Genomic DNA, 23,685 nt, shown 5'->3' on the forward strand with positions numbered 1-23,685 from the left:
AAAATTAGAGCAGAAAAACGAATTAGAGAAAAGAAAAACAATTGAAAGAGTTAAGAAGAGCAGAATCTGGTTCTTTGAAAAAACTAACAAAATTGATAAACATTGGCCAGGCTGACAAAAGGAAAACAGGATAGGAAGCAAATAACCTGAATAAGGAATGAGATGGGCAATATCACAACAGACCCACTGAAATTAAAAAAATCATATCAGATTACTGGGAAAAATTGCACTGCAACAAATTTGAAAACCTGGAAGAAATAAATGAATTCCTAGAAACATATTACCTACCTAAACTAACAGAAACAGAGATAGAACAACTAAATAGACCCATAACAATGAAGAGATTGAAAATGTAATAAAAAAAAAAAACTCCCAATAAAAAAAGCCCTTGCCCCAATGGCTTCACTGCAGTTTCACCAAACTTTCAGAGAAGAGTTAACACCAGTAATACTAAAGGTATTTCAGAGCATAGAAAAAGACAGAATACTCCCAAACTCATTCTATGAAGCCAGCATATCCCTGATACCAAAACCAGGTAAAAGACACCATGAACAAAGAAAATTACAGACCTGTATCCCTCATGAACTTAGATGAAAAAATCCCTAACAAAATTCTAGCCAGTAGAATTCAACAACACATCAAAAAAATGATTCATCATGACCAAATAGGATTCATATCAGGTATGCAGGCATAGTTCAACATTAGAAAAACAATTAACATAATCCATCATATAAATAAAACAAAAGACAAGAATCACATGATTTTATCAACTGATGCAGAAAAGACATTTGACAAAGTTCGACTCCCATTCATGATAAAAACTTTCAGCAAAATAGGAATAGAAGGAAAATTCCTCAACATAATAAAGGGCATTTATACAAAGCCAACAGCCAATGTCATCCTAAATGGAGAGATTCTGAAAGCATTCCCTTTGAGAACAGGAACCAGATAAGGTTGCCTTTTATCACCACTCTTATTCAACATTGTGCTGGAGGTTCTAGCCAGAGCAATTAGGCTAGATAAAGAAATAAAGGGCATACAGATTGGTAAGGAAGAAGTAAAAGTATCTCAATTTGCAGATGACATGATCTTATACACAGAAAACCTTAAAGAATCCTCAAGGAAGCTACTGAAACTAATAGAAGAGTTCAGCAGAGTATCAGGATATAAGATAAACATACAAAAATCAGTTGGATTCCTCTACACCAATGAAAAGAACATCGAGGAGGAAATTACCAAATCAATGCCATTTAGAGTAGCCCCCAAGAAGATAAAATACTTAGGAATAAATCTTACTAGAGAGGTGAAAGACTTATACTAAGAAAACTATAAGACACTACTGCAAGAAACCAAAAGAGAACTATATAAGTGGAAAAACATACCTTGCTCATGGATAGGAAGGCTTAACATTGTAAAAATGTCTATTCTACCAAAAGCTATCTATAGATACAATGCAATTCCAATTCAAGTTCCATTGACATTTTTTAATGAGATGGAGAAACAAATCACCAACTTCATATGGAAGGGCAAGAGACACCAGATAAGTAAAGCATTACTGAAAAAGAAGAACAAAGTGGAAGGCCTCACTTTACCTGATTTTTAGAACCTATTATAACGCGACAGTAGTCAAAACAGCCTGGTACTGGTACAACAACAGATACGTAAACCAATGGAACAGAATTGAGAATCAAGACATAAATCCACCCACATATAAGCAACTGATATTTGACAAAGGCCCAACTTCCATTAACTCCCCAGTTAAAGTTAGTCTATTTAACAAATGGAGCTGGCATAACTGGATATCCACCTGCAAAGAAATGAAACAAGACCCATACCTCACTCCATGCACAAAAATGAACTCAAAATGGATCAAAGACCTAAATATAAAATTTAAAATTATAACGATCGTGGAAGAAAAAATAGGGACAACACTAGTAGTCCTAATACATGGCATAAATAAGACATTATTAAAAATGCAGAAAAGAAACCAGAAACTGGGACCTCCTAAAAATCAAACACCTACGCTCATCCAAAGACTTCATCAAAAGAGTAAAAAGACTACCTACAAACTGGGAAAAAGTTTTAGCTCTGACATTTCTGATCAGTGCCTGATCTCTAAAATCTACATGATACTGCAAAAACTCGACTACAAAAAGACAAACAACACAATTAAAAAATAGGCAAAGGGTATGAACAGACACTTCACTAAAGAAGACATTCAGGTTGCTAACAAATACGTGAAAAATGCTCATGACCATTAGCCATTAGAGAAATGCAAATCAAAACTACAGTGAGTTTCCATCTCACTCCAAGGGTGGCGTTAATCCAAAGAACACAAAATAATAAATGTTGGAGAGATTGTGGAGAGACTGGAACACTTACGCACTGCTGATGGGAATGTAAAATGTTATAGCCACTTTGGAAATCAATTTGGCACACCCTTAAAAAACTAGAAATAGAACTACGATAGGATCCAGCAGTCCCACTCCTTGGAATATATCCTAGAGAAATAAGAGCCTTTACACAAACAGATATATGCACACCCATGTTCACTGCAGCACTGTTTACAATAGCAAAAAGCTGGAAACAACCAAGATGCCCAGCAGCGGATGAATGGATAAATAAATCATGGTATACTCACACAATGGAATACTACATACCAATAAAGAACAATGATGAATCTATGACACATTTCATAACATGGAGAAATTTGGAAGACCTTATACTGAGTGAAATTAGTCATTTGCAAAAGGACAAATATTGTATAAGACCACTATTTTAAGAACACGAGAAATAGCTTAAACAGAGAAGAAAATTTTTTTATTGCTTAGGAGAGGGGGGAGGGAGGAAAGGAAGGAGAGGGGTTTTCACTGATTAGATAGTAGATAAGTTCTATTTTAGGTGAAGGGAAAGACAACACACAATACAGGAGAGGTCAACACAACTGGACAAAACCAAAAGTAAAGAAGTTTCCTGAATGAACTGAACGTTTCGAAGGCCAGCACAGCAGGAGCAGGGGTTTGGGGACCATGGCTTCAGGGAACAAGTAAGTCAATTGGCATGATAAAATCTCTTAAGAAAACATTCTGCATCCCACTTTGGAGAGTGACGTCTGGAGTCTTAAACACTAGCAAGCGGCCATCTAAGCAAGGAAGAAATGAAGGACACCAAAGACACAAGCTAACTATGAGCCTAAGGGACAGAAAGGACCACATAAACCAGAGACTATATCAGCCTGAGACCAGAAGAACTAGATGGTACCTGTGCACAACTGATGACTGCCCTGACAGGGAACACAACAGAGAATCCATGGGGGAGCAGGAGAGCAGTGGGATGCAAACCCCAAATTCTCATAAAAAGACCAGACTTAATGGTCAGACTGGGACTAGAAGAACCCCAGAGATCATGGTCCCCAGACCTCCCATTAGCCCAAGACAGGAACCATTCCCGAAGCCAACTCTTCAGATGGATTGGACTGGAATATGAGATGGAAAATGATACTGGTGAAGAATGGGCTTCTTGGGTCAAGTAGACACATGAGACTGTGTTGGTCTCTCCTATCTGGATGGGGAGATGAGAGGGCAAAGGGGGCCAGAAGCTGCCAGAATGGACGCGAGAAGTGGGAGTGGAGGGAAGGAGTGTGCTGTCTCATTAGGGAGAGAGCGATTAGGAGTTTATAGCAAAGTGTGTATAAATTTTTGTATGAGAGAATGACTTGATTTGTAAACTTTCACTTAAAGCACAATAAAAATTAATTTAAAAAATTCGGGCTGGCTTTTAACAATGGATTATCTGATACAAAAGCAAAAGCAGGAACAGCAAAAGACAGAAAAAATAAATGGGACCTCATAAAAATTAAATGATTTTGTTCATCAAAACAATTTATCAAAAAAGCAAAAAGATGGAGGAACCTGGAAGGCATTATGCTGAGCGAAATGAGTCAGAGGCAAAAGGACAAATATTGTATAAGACCACTATTATAAGATCTTGAGAAATAGTAAACCTGAGAAGAACACATACTTTTGTGGTTACGAGGGGGGGAGGGAGGGAGGGTGGGAGAGGGTTTTTTATTGATTAATCAGTAGATAAGAACTGCTTTAGGTGAAGGGAAAGACAACACTCAATACATGGAAGGTCAGCTCAATTGGACTGGACCAAAAGCAAAGAAGTTTCCGGGATAAAATGAATGCTTCAAAGGTCAGCGGAGCAAGTGCGGGGGTCTGGGGAACATGGTTTGAGGGGACTTCTAAGTCAATTGGCAAAATAATTCTGTTATGAAATCATTCTGCATCCCACTTTGAAATGTGGCGTCTGGGGTCTTAAATGCTAACAAGCGGCCATCTAAGATGCAGCAATTGGTCTCAACCCACCTGGAGCAAAGGAAAATGAAGAACACCAAGGCCACACGACAACTAAGAGCCCAAGAGACAGAAAGGGCCACATGAACCAGAGACCTACATCATCCTGAGACCAGAAGAACTAGTTGGTGCCCGGCCACAATCGATGACTGCCCTGACAGGGAGCACAGCAGAGGACCCCTGTGGGGGCAGGAGATCAGTGGGATGCAGACCCCAAATTCTCATAAAAAGACCACACTTAATGGTCTGACTGAGACTGGAGGAACCCCAGCGGCCATGCTCCCCAGACCTTCAGTTGACACAGGACAGGAACCATCCTCGAAGACAACTCATCAGAAATGAAAAGGACTGGTCAGCGGGTGGGAGAGAGACGCTGATGAAGAGTGAGCTAATTATATCAGGTGGACACTTGAGATTGTGTTGGCAACTCTTGTCTGGAGGGGGGATGGGAGGATAGAGAGAGAGGGAAGCCGGCAAAATTGTCAAGAAAGGAGAGACTGAAAGGGCTGACTCAAGAGGGGGAGAGCAAGTGGGAGTAGGGAGTGAGATGTATGTAAACTTATATGTGACAGACTGATTGGATTTGTAAACGTTCACTTGAAGCTTAATAAAAGTTATTAATAAATAAATAAATAAATAAAGCAAAAAGAGAAGTTACAAAGTGTGAGAATATTTCCAGAAACCATATATCTGATAAGAATCTAATAAGCAAAATATATATAAAGCTTCTGCAACTGAATGACAAAAAGACAAGTAATACAATCAAAACATGGGTGAAAGACTTGAACAGATATTTCACCAAAGAGCATATTTAACTGGCTGCCAAATGCATGAAGAGATGCTCAATGTCTTTAGCCATTAGAGAAATGTAAATCAAAACCACAATGAGAGAGGCAGAGCCAAGATGGTGGAATAGACAGATGCTTCTGTCGAGCCCTCTTTACAACAAAGACCCGAAAAAACAAATGAAATGAGTATATTTGTGACAAGCTGGGAGCCCTGAGCATCAAATGCAAGCTTAGACAATGAACTGAGGGGCAGGGGAAGGAAGAGTCCGTTCAGAAGCGGAGAAGAGTTATTGGACCTGAATCGCAGGGAGCCCTCAGGCACCATTCCTGGAGCGGCGACGGCGGCGGGCTGGTCCTAGCGTTCGGCAGTAGTTTCCTCAGGGAGAAGCAGCAGCCACACAGCCCACTCACACCTCTGGAACCTGAGCAGAAGGGCGCTCTCGGCAAAAGCTAAGTACTTGTGTATATTTTACCACACCCTGCCCCCCCAACCCCCGCAACCCAGCTTCAGCGGCTGAATCCCTAGCCCTGAGATAGACCCTGGTGAGCATCTGGAGCCGTCCTGCCAGCCTTGGGGAAGGAAAAAATTTGCAACTGGGGGGGAAGATAATTTGCTAGCTCCATTAACTGGGGGAGCTCAGGACAGAAGCGACTCCTGTCCAGGCATAAACAGTCGGTGGACCTTGAGCACCTTTCCCTGCTGCATGAAACTGTGTGGGCCTATTTTGGGAGAATAGGCCCTTGCTGCCAAACTCTAACCATTTCAGCTGTGCAGTGGAGAGGTGGGTGTTTGACGTTTGACATTGCTTTGCTTATTAAACAAGGTCCTTACCTACCCACAACAGGGACCTAAGGACTGGTGGCTCCACTTGGGTCACCCAGCCACCTGCAACAGGAGTCCAGGGATAACTGGTATGTCCCAGTCCTTACAACAAAAGCTTTGGGAGCCTGTGGTCCCTCTGTGGAGCCCACCCACCAGCACACTCTAGGGAACAGAGACACGTTTTCCTCAGAGACACTTGGGGGTCGGTTCTCAGCCCCATGCCTTGTTCAGAGTGTGATCCCCTGCTGCAATCAGATACCGGTATATATGCCAATCACCCCTGCCCCTCTAAGACTGTAGGACAGAGCCTGTACCACACACTTGATATCAGCTACCTGGAAACCTGAGCTGAATTCATACAAGAAAACTGAATGGATTCCTAGACTGATATACCTGATAACAGCTCTAGCCAGCTGGGGACAGGACACCAGAGCTCCAAAGGCAAAAATAATCAAGCTAGCTCACTCAAGCAACCCATAGGGGTATACCAAAACAAAAAGCAAGCAGCTATGACACAGTAAGCAAGCATAAACTAATACAATAACTTATGACACAGTAAGCAAGCATAAACTAATGCAATAACTTATAGATGGCTCAGAGACAACAGTCAATATCAAGTCACATAAAGAAACAGACCATGATCACCTCAACAGGCTCTCAAAACAAAGAATCCAGGGATCTTTTTAGTTGAAAGTACATTCCTGGAATTACCAGACGCAGAGTACAAAAGTTTAATTTACAGAACCCCTCATCAGGAAGGAAATGAAGCAATACACAGAACAAGCCAAGGAACACACAGATAAAGCAACTGAAGAAATCAGAAAGATTATTCAGGAACATAATGAAAAGTTTAATAAGCTGGAAAAATCCATAGACAGATAGCAATCAGAAATTCAGAAGATTAGCAATAAAATTACAGAATTAGATAACTCAATAGAAAGTCAGAGGAACAGAATTGAGCAAGTAGAAGCTAGAATTTCTGAACTCAAAGATAAATCACTTGGCACTAATATATTTCAAGAAAAATCGGATAATAGAATTTTTTAAAAATGAAGAAATCTTAAGAATCATGTGGGACTCCATCAAGAGAAATAAACTATTAGCGATTGGAGTACCAGAACAGGGAGGGATAACAGAAAATTCAGAGAAAATTGTTGAGGATTTGTTGGCAGAAAACTTCCTTGATATTGTGAAAGATGAGAAGATATCTATCCAAGAAGCTCATCAAACTCCACATAAGGTAGATCTTAAAAGAAAGTCACCAAGGCATATTATACTCAAGGTTGCCAGAACCAAAGATAAAGAGACAATTATAAGAGAAGCAAGGGAAAAAAGAAAAGTCATCTACAAGGGAGAGCCAATAAAAATAAGCTTGGAATACTCAGCAGAAACCATGCAGGCAAGAAGGCAATGGGATGACATATTTAAAAAATTGAAGGAAAAAAAATTGCCTGCCAAAAATCATATATCCATCAAAAATGTCTCTTAAATATGAAGGTGAAATTAAGACATTTCCAGATAAACACAAGTTGAGGGAATTCATAAAAACCAAACCAAAACTACAAGAAATACTAAAGGGCGTTCTTTGGTTAGAAAATCAATAATATCAGGTATCAACTCAGAGCAACCAGAAGTCGACCTAGACAGGGAAATCCAAAAAAACAAAAAAACCAAAGCAAGTTAAAAAAAAAAACCAGCCCAACACAGGGTAACAGCGATGTTATATAAAAGAAGACAACATTAAAATAATAAAGAGGGACTAAGAACTGTAATCATACACCTCCCATATGGAGAGGAAGATATGGCGATACAAAGAAATAAAAGTTAGTTATAAATTTAGAAAAGTAGGGGGAAATAATAAGGTAACCACAAAGGAGACAAACTATCCTACTCATCAAAATAAAATACAAGAGAAAAATGCAGACTCAGCAGAAACAAAATCAACAACAGCAAATATGAGGAAAGGACAATATACAAAGAAAATCTACTCAGCACATAAAATCAAGTGGGAAAAAGAACCTGGCAACACACAAAAAAGACATCAAAATCATAGCACTAAATTCATAAAAAATAAAATAAAAAAAAAATTCATACCTATCCATAATTACTCTGAATGTAAATGGACTAAATGCACCAATAAAGAGACAGAGAGTGGCAAAATGGATTAAAAAACAAGATCCATCTATATGCTGCCTACAAGAGATGCACCTTAGACTTAGAGACACAAACAAGCTAAAACTCAAAGGATGGAAAAAAATATATCAAGCAAACAACGATCAAAAAAGAAAAGGAGAGGCAATATTAATTTCTGGCAAAATAGACTTGAAAGTTAAATCCATCAGAAAGGATAAGGAAGGACACTATGTAATGATTAAACGGACAATACACCAAGAAGATATAACCATATTAAATATTTATGCACCCAATGACAGGGATGGAAGATACATAAAACAAACTCTATCAGCATTGAAAACTGAGGTAGACAGCTCCACAATAATAGTAGGAGATTTCAACACACCACTTTCCATGCAGGACAGGACATCCAGAAAGAAGCTCAATAAAGACATGGAAGATCTAAATGCCACAATCAACCAACTTGACCTCGTAGACATATACAGAACACTCTACCCAACAGCAGCCAAGTATACTTTCTTTTCCAATACACATGGAACATTCTCTAGAATAGACCACATATTAGGTCATAAAGCAAGCCATAGCAGAATCCAAAACATTGAAATATTACAAAGCATCTTCTCTGACCATAAGTCAATAAAAGTAGAAATCAATAACAGGAAAAGAAGGGAAAAGAAATCAAACATTTGGAAACTGAAAAATACCCTGCTCAAAAAAAAACTGGATTATAGAAGACATTAAGAATGGAATAAAGCAATTCAGAGAATCCAATGAGAATGAAAACACTTCCTAGCAGAACCTTTGGAACACAGCAAAAGCAGTGCTCAGAAGCCAATTTATATCAATAAGTGCACACATCCAAAAAGAAGAAAGGGTCAAAATCAAAGAACTATCCCTACAACTTGAACAAATAGAAAGAGAGCAACAAAAGAAACCCACGGGCACCAGAAGGAAACAAATAATAAAAATTAGAGCTGAACTAAATGAAATAGAAAACAGAAAAACAATTGGGTGAAGGAATTAAGAAGACCAAAAGCTGTTTTTTTGAAAAACTCAACAAAATTGATGAACCATTGGCCAAACTGACAAAAGACAAACAGGAGAGGAAGCAAATAACCCAAATAAGAAATGGGATGGGCGATATAACAACAGACCCAACTGAAATTAAAAGGATCATATCAGATTACTATGAAAAACTATACTCGAATTTGAAAACCCAGAAGAAATGGATGAATTCCTAGAAAAACACTACCTACCTTAACTAACACAAACAGAGGTAGAACAATTGAAGAGACCCATAACAAAAGAAGAGATTGAAAAAGTAATAAAAAAACTCCCAACAAAAAAAAAGCCCTGGTCCTGACGGCTTCACTGCAGAGTTCTGCCAAACTTCCAGAGAAGAGTTAACGCCACTATTGCTAAGGTATTTTAGAGCATAGAAAAGGATGGAATACTACCAAACTCATTCTATGAAGCCACCATATCCCTGATACCAAAACCAGGTAAAGACACCATAAGAAAAGAAAATTATGGACCTATATCCCTCACGAATGTAGATGCAAAAATCCTCAACAAAATTGTAGCCAGTAGAATTCAACAACATATGGAAAAAAAAAAAAATTCACCATGACCAAGTGGGATTCATACCAGGTATGCAGGGGTGGTTCAACATTAGAAAAACAATTAATGTAATCCACCACATAAATGAAACAAAAGACAAGAATCACAGGATTTTATCAACTGATGCAGAAAAGGCATTTGACAAAGTTCAATACTCATTCGTGATAAAAACGCTCAAAAGAGGAATAGAAGGAAAATTTCTCAACATAATAAAGGGCCTTTATACAAAGCCAATAGCCAACATCACCCTAAATGGAGAGAGCCTGAAAACATTCCCCTTGAGATGGGGAACCAGACAAGGATGCCCTTTATCACCACTCTTATTCAACATTGTGCTGGAAGTCCTAGCCAGAGCAATTAGGCTAGATAAAGAAATAAAGGGCATCCAGATTGGCAAGGAAGAAGTCAAAGTATCTCTATTTGCAGATGACATGATCTTATACACAGAAAACCCTAAGGAATCCTCCAGAAAACTACTGAAACTAATAGAAGAGTTCAGCAGAGTATCGGGATACAAGATAAACATACAAAAATCAGTTGGATTCTTCTACGCCAACAAAAAGAACATCGAAGAGGTAATCACCAAATCAATACCATTTACGGTATCCCCCTAGAAGATAAAATACTTAGGAATAAATCTTACCAGAGATGTAAAAGGCTTATACAAAGAAAACTACAGTACTCTTCTGCAAGAAACCAAAAGACACTTACATAAGCTGAAGAACATACCTTGCTCATGGATAGGAAGACTTAACATTACAAAAATGTCTATTCTACCAAAAGCAATCTATACGTTTAATGCAACTCTGATCCAAATCCCAATGACATTCTTTAATGAGATGGAAAAACAAATCACCAATTTCATATGGAAGGGAAAGAGGCCCCAGATAAATAAGGCATTACTGAAAAAGAAGAACAAAGTGGGAGGCCTTACTTTACCTGATTTTAGAACCTATTAAACTGCCACAGTAGTCAAAACAGCCTGGTACTGGTACAACAACAGATACATAGACCAATGGAACAGAATTGAGAATCCAGACATAAATCCATCCACATATGAGCAGTTGATATTTGACAAAGGCTCCAAAACATTTAAATGGGGAAAAGACAGTCTCTTTAACAAATGGTGCTGGCATAACTGGATATCCATTTGCAAAAAGAAGAAACAAGACCCATACCTCACTCCATGCACAAAAACTAACTCACAATGGATCAAAGACCTAAATATAAAATCTAAAATGATAAAGATCATGTAAGAAAAAAAAATAGGGACAACATTAGGAGCCCTAATACATGGCATGAACACTACAGAAAACATTATAAAGAACGTAGAAGAATAACTAGATAACTGGGAACTCCTAAAAATCAAACACTTATGCTCATCCAAAGACTTCACCAAAAGTGTAAAAGGACTACCTACAGACTGGGAAAAAGTTTTTAGCTATGACATTTCTAATCAGCTCCTGATCTCTAAAATCTACATGATACTGCAAAAACTCAACTGCAAAAAGACAGATAACCCAATTAAAAAATTGGCAAAAATATGAATAGACACTTCGCTAAAGAAGACATTCAGGTAGCTAACAGATCTATGAGGAAATGTTCACAATCATTAGCCATTAGAGAAATGCAGATCAAAACTACAATGAGATTTCATCTCACTCCAACGAGGCTGGCATTAATCCAAAAAAAAAAAAAAAAAACAAAATAATAAATGTTGGAGAGGCTGTGGAGAGATTGGAACACTTATACACTGCTGGTGGGAATGTAAAATGGTACAACCAGTTTGGAAATCGATTTGGAGCTTCCTTAAAAAGCTAGAAATAGAACTACCATGCGATCCAGCAATCCCACTCCTTGGAATATATCCTAGAGAAATAAGAGCCTTTACAGAAACAGATATGTGGACACCCACGTTTATTGCAGCACTGTTTACAATAGCAAAAAGATGGAAGCAACCAAGGTGCCCATCAGCGGATGAATGGATAAATAAATTATGGTATATTCACACAATGGAATACTATGCATCGATAAAGAACAGTGAGGAATCTGTGAAACATTTCATAACATGGAGGAAACGGGAAGGCATTATGCTGAGTGAAATTAGTCAGTTACAAAAGGACAAATATTGTATAAGACCACTATTATAAGAACTGGAGTAATAGTTTAAACTGAGAAGAAAACATTCTTTTGTGGTTATGAGAGGGGGGAGGGAGGGAGGACCTCATGTCTCAGACCACTTATTGAGTGTCCTTCACTCTTGTCTACTTGTGGAAATATTATCAGTGATTTCCAAGATCTTCTTCCTGCCGTGCACAGACCCCCTTGAAGTTAGAGATGTCCATGTGGCTTGGTTTAGCCAAGGAAATGTGTGGAACTTCTGGGTGGAATCATGTTTGCATCAGGGTGCAATTCTCTCTCTTCACCTCCATGGCAATCCCTGCAGCCTCATTATATGGCATTATAAGCTAGTGCAGTCCCTGTTAGCCTGTATCCCTGAGGAGTACAGCCTTGCCCCTACGCCCTGAGAACCATTGTTGACCTCTGGTTGTACATGAGACTTAACTAAGTGTCATGGATCGAATTGTGTCCCCCGAAAAAAATGTGTCAACTTGGTTAGGCCACAATTCCCAGTATTGTATGGTTGTCCTCCATTTTGTGATTGTAGTTTTATGCTAAGAGGATTCGGATGAGATTGTAACACCACCCTTACTCAGGTCACCTCCCTGTTCCAGTGTAAAGGGAGTTTCCCTGGGGTGTGGCCTGCATCATCTTTTATCTCTCAAGAGAGAAAAGGAAAGGGAAGCAATCAGAGAGTTGGGGACCTCATACCACCAAGAAAGAAGCACCATGAGCACAGAGCCTCCTTTGAACATGGGGTCCCTGCTCCTGAGAAGCTCCGTGACTGGGGAAGATTGAGGACAAGGGCCTTCCTCCAAGGCTGACAGAGAAAGAATGCCTTCCTTTGGAGCCGACACCTTGAATTTGGACTTTTAACCTACTTTACTGGGAGGAAGTAAATTTCTCTTTGTTAAAGCCATCCACTTGTGATATTTCTGTTATGGCAGTACTAGATGACTAAGACACCAAGAGATAAACTCTTGTTTCAATCCACTGCTATTTGGGTGTTGAGTATTATGGCAGCATTATCTAATTTATTCTGACAAATGCAGAAATTGGCACATGGGCAAGGCTGTAACAAAAACATAAAGTAAGTGACATCAGCATGATAGGTGGCAGGCAGTGAGGTGAGTGAAAAGAGGGCCCTCCCTATTAGGCAGTGGTAAAACATATCTTAGAATCTTCAACTGCAAAAACTTAGGAAGAAGATCATGTACCTAACGAACTTATAGCTCTAGAAGTTAATAAACACAACATTAGCATTGTTGATGGTTGCTGTCAGCATTCTTTGGTAATATTTTACTAGATAAAGACAAGCTCAGGAAAGAATTGACCAGAGTGATTGAAACACAGATTGTCCAAAAACTTGGAACCTGGCAAGGTGGATAATAACATGTTTGACACCAAGCACAAACAGGTAAGATTGAGAAGGTATCCCAGGTTCAAATGTCCACTAAAACCTTTCAATCCTTTAAAATGCTTCTGGGAAAGGATAGGAAGTGTAGCATGACACCCAGTAAATTTTGACAATTGAATGAAAATCAAGGTAGAGGGTACAGTGTAACTAGTGTGGCCCTATCAACACTAGCCAGGCAGGCTCAAGGTCCCTGACACTAAATTGAGTGAGACTAACTCTGGAGGCAAGAAACCAAAGAAGTATAGCAGGTCTGGAAACCATGTGAAAAAGAACAGGGCTGTAGTTACTGGCACGTCCTCCTCTCTGGTATCAAATAGATAAGAAAGCAGCCAGGTTTTTGCCATGTTAACAAAGGAACCAGGAATCTGAGGTTGTTCTAGATGCAGGATGATCTTTGAACATCTAACCATCGAGGCAGCATGTAGCCACAGAAAATCTCACAACCCTTTCCCCCAGGTAGTGTAATCTCTGGCATCTCTTTCAGATGTGATGTAGGAAGAAAATGTAGAAGGGAGGTTTTCCAAGCTGGAGCCAGGGCGTGTGAAAATATGGAGAAGAGACACCTCTGAGAAGAGGAATCGGAGCTCTTCCCAAAGAGAGGAATCAAGATACACTCACCCTTCCCAGCTCAGGGGATCCCACCATGTCTGCCCAGTAGGGTTCAGAGTTGCTCCAGACCAGCGACTCTGTGTGCCCCATTCCTCCTCTTTCCAAAAGAAATGTTTGCTGCAGGTGTTCTGTCTTCCGTCCATCATTTCACATTGACTCTATGGGGACAGAAACTTTTTTTTTTTTTGTCCATATTTCTCTGGATCAAAAGGACATGTATTCATACTTTATGAAGACGCTACCAGGCAGCCTTTGGAGTTTGGAGATGTATTGAGTGGGACACCGGGTGTCTTTTGTGGAGAAGGGATGAGTAGAAAGAAGAGTAAACAAAGAGTGGACTGTGGTAGACGTTAACAGGGGCCATTCATGACTGGTTCCTCTCTCTTTTGAGGCACACACCCCTTTGAAGTTAGAGGTGGCCATGTGAATCGACTTGGTTAATGAAATGAGCAAAAGAAGTGTCACTTTCAAGCAAATGTAATTAACAGCTAGTAGCCAATTTCCTATGCTCTCTTCCCCCCCACCATGGCATACCCTGAAGTCTGGGTTGAGTGGCAGTGGAATCTCTGTTATCCTGAGTACCCAAGTGGCATCAATAAAATGATCAGAAACCTGAGAGCAACAAATAAATACCTGCTGTTGTAAGCCATTTGGACTGTGAGATATTTGCTCTGGCAGCATGACCTGGCCTGCCTCGACTAATATACCACTTATGCACTGTAGTATCATAACTTGTCATTGCTTGTACTAAATCCCTAGAATCTAGCTTGAAATATAAGATGTCAGAGAGAGAGGAACAAGTCATAATTCTGTGCTCTGTGACATTCATTTGGCATTGAGCCCATAAAATTTTAATCTTTAGTTGAATTTTTCGTTGTATACTCCATGCTGTCAATTATTGTGAAAGTGTCTTAACAAAAACTTTTATACCCATCACATGTAAGCATCATTCTCATAATGAAAAAAGAATCATAGTATTGAATTTCCAAGGAAATCCTTCCTATAGAGGATTTTTCAAATAGAAATAGAAACAGATATTTGGAAATAACATTAATTGATAGAACTGAAAAGGAAAACTCTTCTCCTGTATCTCACAGTTTTCTGCACATTAAGATTGTTGGACATATAGGTTATGCTTTAAGCGTTGTTTCACATTAACTTCCTCTAGGAGACTCTGAGCTTTTTGAGTGGCGGAAGGGTACGTATTCTTCTGTGCGCCGTTATGACCTAAAACGTTCTTTGTACATCACAGGCTCCCAATACTGCAACAGGAACTTACAGGGATTATCTTATTTGCTCCTTATCACAACCCTGTGATATAGGAATTCTTATCCCCACATTGCAAATATAGAAACTGGGACTTGAAGAAGTTAAGCCACTTGCGCAGATTTACAATAGAATAGTGGCAGAGCTGAGATTCTCCTTCAGTGATGTCTCACTTCGAAGCTCATCTTTTTATCTAAGCCACTTTCCTGATTTATGACTCAGCATTGTATTAATGAATGATTGTGGTGGATATAAATTATAGCTCAATATGTAAGAAAGTGTGGAAAAAACAGGAGGCAATCCCTGTGCTGTAAATATGTGAGAAGGAGGTTCATTGGTTGAAAATGAACTTACAAAATATTTCCATTAATACTGATTGCCTCACAATTTGACTTCATCATTAATGAGTTTGTTACTGAAGTGAGAAGGATAAGATCTCCTCCTGAATATGACTCTCTCCTCACGACATTTCAGGCTCTCACTTGGCCTCTTTATCCTTGTAGGGTATCTTTCCCTCGAGAGACAAATCTTTTTAGGCAAATGGAATGCCCTCCATCAAGGCTTTTGAATGTGCAAATGTTTAAATTACGGCATGTAGGTCACTTACAAAAAGAGAACAACTATTTCTGGCAACATTTTAAATTTATTGTGATGAGCCAAGGCTAATGCAAGGTGAGTCCTCCCCTTGCCATCATCTGCACAGCTACATTAGCTCATTCATGTATTAAAAAATGAGTATCAGACAGTGAGTTGGCAATTTGGCAAATTGCTCATGTATAATGCAACAGAAGGAAGTTTAGTTCCACTCACACTGATCCCACCTCGACTTTTCATGAATGATTTTCATTTTATTGTAAAGCCTGAGTCACATGTTTATCCAAAAAAAATGAGGATAAAATAGAATTCTCCACCAATACATTAATTTTCATTATCATGAGCTAAATTTGTTAATAGTCACTGTTAGGCAAAGAGTGCTTACCTTTCTGAGAAACAAATACATTCATCTAATATGTTGGCTTTTTTATTTTTTTCATACTATGTGCTTTATCAAGCTTTACATCTATGAGATGGATTAATTCTAAACTCCCCAAGACCTTTCCTAGGCTTTGTGTAAAACAAACTGTTTATTAGCCAATCTATTTTCCATTTAAGGGAATTCACATTTAAATCATTGCTTTGATGAACCTTTTAAAGAATCCTATTTTCTTTTTCCACAAAATAGTTTTTCCTCTTCAGTTTCATTCATTCGTTTATTGGCTAAACTTTTATTGAGCACCTGCTTTGAGGCAGGCATGGCACTGACATTGAGGCTACAGTCATAAACAGAACAGATCCATTTCTGGCCGTATAGAGGATTCAGTATTATTTTTCTTAAAAATTAGAAACGTGGCACTACCTATATTTTTACAACAGTAAAATTCCTTTTAAATGGTCCTTGGTAGAAGATCTTCTGCCTGTCTTTCCAGGATGAAGTAAAATTAAATCCCCTCTCAATATGTTACTAAAACCTATGTGTTTACTTTTACTCCTAAATGAATAAAGGGTGTACCTTCTTCTGGCATGACTAAAGCAGCAGCTGGCATAAGGATGTGCCAACGCCAACACTTTTTATGTGATCCCCTAGGGAGGAAGCAAAATGAGTGGCTACATCCCTGCCATTTCCCTCAAAACCTTGCTCTCTATGAATGCAGAAATTTGGCCACACTCACCTTCCCCATCTACGTCCACAGGCCTGTCTCTCAAAAGCACCGTGAACTCATTTGTCTCCCAGAATCATTGTCACACAATGGCAAGGTGAGGAGTTGCTCTATGGGGCCTCTAAATCCCCATATGTACGAAGGGAAGGCATGCTTGTCTTAAGTATGGCCTACTCGAAGGTACCAACTACCAGCTTCTTCCTTGTTTATTCAAAATCTTTTAAGGATGGTGATGACAATGATGGTAATGATGATAATAAAAAGTGGGAGAAGGAGAGAGCTACATTACCTAAGGTAATTTTTCTTTCTGGGGAGAAATTATTAAAAGGATTTCTTTTTGTCTTCTTATTAGAGACGAAAAAATGATTAGCATAACTTCTATCATTATATTCCTAGGGCTCTTTAAAATATGCAGAGAAAAATGCTATTTTCTCCAAGTAGAGGAAAGACAGGGCAGGAGTGAACTAATATGGCAATGCTTTTACGAGGAATGGCTGAGATTGAGAAGATGTATTGTGTCTATATGCACACACAAGCACATCTCCATGGGAACGACAGCAGTATAAAGTTGCATTTCCCAGGCAGCAGGAACAGGATGTGCCATCCCATTTTAGCACAATTTCAAGTTGGAACAAATGGAACATGCAGGCTAGTGTTCTCCTCTTATCTGTCATTGATTAATTCATATCCATTGCTACTGATCCTTGGATGCTTGTCAATATCCTAACCAGAGCTTCTCTAATATAATTATTTTAATAGAGAAACTGATCATTTTATTGTAATTTTGAACCTAATGGACAATGTCTATTCTAGGGGCATTTCATGGTCTGTAGAATTTCCAGGTTGATCCCATAAATGTCTGGAGAAGCTCAATGTGCCAATTTAAGGGCTTCATGCCCGAATGCACATGTCTGTCTTGCAGGCATATTTCCTGCCACAGCAATCTACCCTTCATTTCCAGAGCATGCCATCTATTCTTTCACTTTGCTTGCTCTTTCATCTGCCTAGAGTTCCCTTCTTTTCCTTAGAGTGCTATTATCCAAAACATACCAAGAGCTCCCCCGCCCCCGCTCAGAATTAGTCTCTTCCACTCTCAATGAGCCAGTAGTAGACACTTAGTAAGTTGTAGCTGTGATAGTTTGATCCCATTTGTGTGAAATTTTAAATTCTAGGTTCTTAAGTGTGATAAACATTATAATGAGCAGGGAAACATTAAAATGTATGTTTGCCTGGGCTAAACCCTAGACTAACTGAATAAAATTCTCTGGGTATGGGCCAAAGTAATAACACTAAAAAAAAAAAAAAACTTCCTGAATGATTCTAATGTATACTCAGTGTCAAGAAACTTCAGTCATATTCCTAAGAGACCAAATGCAAACATGCATATAGCTTTGAACAAAGACAGTCAAACCTACAGCTTCCTAGAAAACTTCTACAACATAGTCATTGAGGAGAGCCTCTAATCACAAGGCAGAATCGGCATAGTACAATACAATCTCTTACAAGTCTTGGCATAAACAGAAGATAAAGACAAGCTGTACTGATGCCAGGTTAGGATTCTCTACATGCCTAAAGGTCATCTAAGCTATCAAATTTCAAGTTTGGGCAGTAGGAGTGTATACTAGATTATAGAAAGCTAGAACCAAAGGTCTTGACAGAACTGAGAGTAATGAGAAAATCAAATATGTGAATGCCAGAATGAGAATAAGGTTTGATTGTGTTTCAATCTTTAGGAACATAGGATTTAAACTAAACATTCAGCTCAAGATGGGAAGGAAAGTTAGGATATGAAAACCAGTAACGTAAGACCTCATTCACCATGAGATCCAAGATAGGCCATACCAGTTGAGTAATAGAGACTTCAGAAACAGGAAAGCACAGTTCCAGCAGGTAGACAACTCCGTGTCAGGTGAGACAAGGGCAGTTACAAAAAAATCTGCCTCTCCCTCAGCCGTGGAAGAATGCCTTTGAGTATAGGGTAACCAGAATAAAATACAGACTGTCTGGTTAAATTTGAATTTTAGATAAACAACAGATTTTTTTTTTTTTTTTTTTTGTAGTATGTCTCATATATCGCATGGGACCTGCTGCCAGGGTAGGAGAGCTTGTGGGACAGGAGGAACTGTACAGCAAATTTACTCCTGGTGGCCAATCGCTTCTTGAAGAAAGTACCCTTCCTTCTCTGTCTGTCCCATACTCAGCTGGCTGTACTACCACCCAACTGACTCCCATTAAATCAATTCAAATATTATAGGAATGTTGTTAGTAACAGATGGGCTTAATATTTCATAATGAGAGTCTAGATCCAGTCTCCCAATGAAAGAAAGTCTGGATCCAACTAAATATTTTAGACATAAAATTTGCTTAAGCAAATTTTTATAATTCCAGTTAAAAAAAAAAAACATTTTATTGATTTTTGTCCTGAATTTTCATGCTTAAATATGAAGAGATTACTCTTACTAATGTATTCTTCATTCTCATTATGGTCTAGCTTTTTAAACATGAGGTCTCTTTAATCAATAGAAATTGATAGACATAGCTGTAACTTTATATCGATTAAGCACTAAAACTTCCATCTGATAAAAGCTATCTGGAGTCTCACTTTAACCTCCTTCAATTATTTATGAGTGAATCACTGGTTCCTTGGAGAAATGGTGGCACAAGGAACACAAGAAAGTACAAGGTAAACTTCGAATCTTTGTTGTGCCATAAAACAAGAAAACATTCAGACTGATGAGGTTCCCTCTAAAGGACCCAAGTGACCTATTACAGTAGATGAAAACACTTTGGTCAGTGATATAATAAGACACTCAGTGTCTTATTCTGGGTTCTGTAGAGGAAAAAAAACTGACATATATATATATATTTCCTTCAAGGAAATGGCTCATGCAATTGAACAGGCTGGCAAGACAGTCCCATATCTATAGGTTAGGTAGCAGACTAGAGACCTCTGCTGGCTCACGGGATTGCAGAAGCTGGCAAATCCAAAATCTGCAGGTCAATGGCAGGCCAGAGACTTCTGCGGGCTTATGTCCCAGGTACTAGGGGTGAGGTGAAAAGAAGAGTGCAGGCTTGAGAGAGTGAGCTTTACCAAAATATTCATTTGTAGGCTGGAGGCATGCCACACTCCCAAGGAAACTCCCCTTTTAACTGATTGCTGATCACATCACATCAGAGAAAGTGATTACATTATGGAAGAGCAACCAGTCCAGTATCTGCCAAATCACTGAGAACAGCCTAGCTACGTTGACACGAAACATTAACCATCACACTCAGAAAAGAGAAATCCAGAAAAAAAGTAATTAAACGTATGCTATTGTTTTAAAAATGGGTGCCGTTGTGCAGCTTTTCTAGGAGAAATTACAGATGAAGGACCAAATACCCATAGGCTATGAAGAAAGTTCTTTGTTATATGAGAAAGCAGCTGATAATGCTGGGAATGAAAGAAATGATAGAGTCAGAAAAATCATCATTATGCTACCACTTGTCATTGTTGTCAAGTTGGTTCCAACTCATAGGGACCCTATATACAACAGAACAAAACACAGCTTGGTCCTGCTCCATCCTCACAATCATTGCTATGTTTGAGCCCATTGTCACAGCTACTGTGTCTGTCCACTTCACTGAGGGTCTTCCTTTTTTTTGCTGACCCTCTACTTTACCAAGCCTGATGTCCTTCACCAGGGACTGGTCCCTCCTGATAAAATGTCCAAATTATGTAAGACAAAGTCTTGCCATCCTTGATTCCAAGTAGCACTCTGGCTGTATTTCTTCCGGGATGGATTTATTCATTCTTCTGGCGGTCCATGGTATATTCAATATTCTTCACCAACACTATAATCCAAATACATCAATTCTTCTTAAGCCTTCCTTATTCATTGTCCAGCTTTCTAATACATATGAGGCAACTGAAAATACTGTGACTTGGGTCAGGTGCACCTTAGTCCTCAAGGTGACATCTTTGCTTTTTAACACTTTGAAGGGGTCTTTTGCTGCAGATTTGCCCAATGCAATACATTGTTTGATTTCTCGACTGCTGCTTCCATGGTTGTTGATTGTGGATACAAGTAAAATGAAATTCTTGACAACCTCAATCCTTTCTCCGTTTATCATGATGTTGCTTATTGGTCCAGTTGTGAGGATTTTTGTTTTCTTTATGTTGAAGTGGAATCCATACTGAAGGCTCTAATCTTTGATCTTCATCAGTAAGTGCTTCATGTCCTTTTCCCTTTCATCAAGCAAGGTTGTGTCATCTGCATATTACAGGTTGTTAATGAGCCTTCGTCCAATCCTGTGTTCTTCTTCATATAGTCCAGCTTCTTGGATTATTTTATCAGCACACAGTTTGAATAAGTGCAGTGAACAGATACAATCCTGACACACACTTTTCCTGATTTTAAACCATACAGCATCCCCTTCTTCTGTTCAAACAACCGTCTTTTGGTCTATGTCCAGGTTTTTCATGAGCACAAGGAAGTGTTCTGGAATTCCCATTCTTCGAAATATTATCCATAATTTTTTATGATCCACACAGTTGAATGTCTTTGCATAGTCAATAAAACACGGATATTCTTTCTGGTATTCTCTGCTTTCAGCCAGAATCCATCTGACATCATCAATGATATCCCGGGTTCCACACCCTATTCTGAATCTGGCTTGAATTTCTAGCAGTTCCCTGCTGATATACTGCAGTGAACATTTTTTGAATTATCTTCAGCATACTTTTACTTTTGTGTGATATTAATGATATTGTTTAATATTTTCCACATTCTGTTGGATTACTTTTCTTTGGACTGGGCATAGATATGGATCTCTTCCACTCAGTTGGCCGATTAGCTGTCTTCCAAATGTCTTGGCATAGACAAGTGAGCACTTTGAGCACTGCTCTTTTGCCAAAACACCTCAAATGGTGTTTCATCAACTCCTGGAGCCTTGTTTTCCTCCAATTCCTTCAGTGCCTTCAGGCAAGGATTATCGAGTGGTGTTAAAACCATAATGCATATTGTTGATAGAGAGCTGGGTGCTTGTATAGTGCTAAAGTAACACAAGTTAGGCTAGTTTCAAGGAGAATGGGAGGAAATCTAGTTGTATGTAAAGGGTCAAAACTATCATCATCCTAATTCAGTTGTCAGTGTTCTATCACTAACCATTGGTGAACCAGACATCATGTCTCTGCACTTGAGGCAATATGAGTTACACAACATTTTGCTTTTAAGAACTTTGACTTGGGTTTTGAGCTGAATACATACCCTGCAGAGTTTCTGAATGGTTCAAATAACATACTTTTTCTTTTGATTTCACATGATTTTTTTCCATCCTAGCCCGAAAGAAATTCTTACTAAATCCCTCGTGAAAACTCTATTTTCACTGGACTTTTGATTCTATCAGAAGCAATATTTTCAAGAGAAGACTCGTGCTTCTCTTTACAAATTCAGTTTGATGTTAGATCAAAGAAAATCAGATAAACATTGGAGGTGGTAAGTTTCAAGCTCAGGATAAATTCTTGTTTTAAACTTCTAAAGAAGTTTTTGAACATTTTACATCACTATAACAAAAGCTTCAGGAAAGACAATAAAAACTCAACAGTCTAACAGTAATAATATTTGTAAAATTGTCCAAAATCTTAATGAGCTTTATTACTGTGCTTAATGATGAAGGGAAATTGAAGCAAGGAAAGAACAAATTGATTAAGAAATAGTGGAAGAGTCACAGTTTTCAGATTTATGCAAACGTTTATAGTGAAGCTAATTTTTTTTTCTAGTGTCTGTGTAGACAATAGTTTTGTTTTTCCAGCAGTGCCTAGCATAGGCCTTGCACAGTAAGATATACTGAACACGTGTTAGATAAACATATGAATTTTCTTCAACTGAATAAGGTGAATTTTCCCTCCTATATATTAAGGCTTTTTAAAAATGGAAAAGCATAGTTAAGCAGGGCTAATATCTAAAAACTTCTCCAGAATAATTTTACTTTTTATGGATTTATTCTCTATTATTGAACATTTCCTTTGGTAGCATTCAGGTTTCTGTTCAATGTAATTTTGGAGATAAAATGTTGTTACCAACACTAACTCTACTATCCCTTATACAAAACACTTACAGTTAAAGTGTTAGGGAATTAGAAACATGAGACTTCAATAAGTAGTAAGGTGCATATATAACCATGTATTGTGTAACACCCCATAGTGTCTCAGAGACTACCTATAACCACATTAATATTTCTGCAGGGAAAATATGAATACTCACAGGAGAGATTATAAATAAAGTCTACAAGTAGCTTTCCATTAGTTCAATTCAGGTTTTCCTGGCCAGAGTTTCAGTGCCAAATTTAAATACAACTTTGGGTTTTCAGAGTTTTGGGGATTCAGAATTGCAGACATGTACTAGTGTTGTGGACTAGTATCTATTATAATTGATAATCTGTTATAAAGTAAATTGTATTCCTTTTTTTTCTTTGTTTTTAAATTATAATTTATTGATTTTTGGTGGCAATATGTATAACCAAATACACATCCATTCACAATTGCTACATGTACAGTTCAATAACACTGGTTACATCACATTGTATCAGCATTCTCACTGTCTCTACCCAAATTGTTTAATTACCGTTAATTTAGACTCTCTGCCCCTTGAAGTTCTCATCGGTGCTTTAGATTAACTGCTGTCAATTTGAGCCCATATAAATACTTTTTCTTTTTAATTGCATTTTAGGTGAAAGTTTACATTGCAAGTTAGTTTCTCATTTGTCTTATGCTGGGTTCTCTAGAGAAGCAAAATCAGTAAAGCATATATTATGTATATATATGTATATATACACACAGAGATTTATATCAAGGAAATGGCTCACACGGTTT

The sequence above is a fragment of the Elephas maximus genome, chromosome 13, assembly GCF_024166365.1.
Source record: "Elephas maximus indicus isolate mEleMax1 chromosome 13, mEleMax1 primary haplotype, whole genome shotgun sequence".
NCBI classification, from domain to species: Eukaryota; Metazoa; Chordata; class Mammalia; order Proboscidea; family Elephantidae; genus Elephas; species Elephas maximus.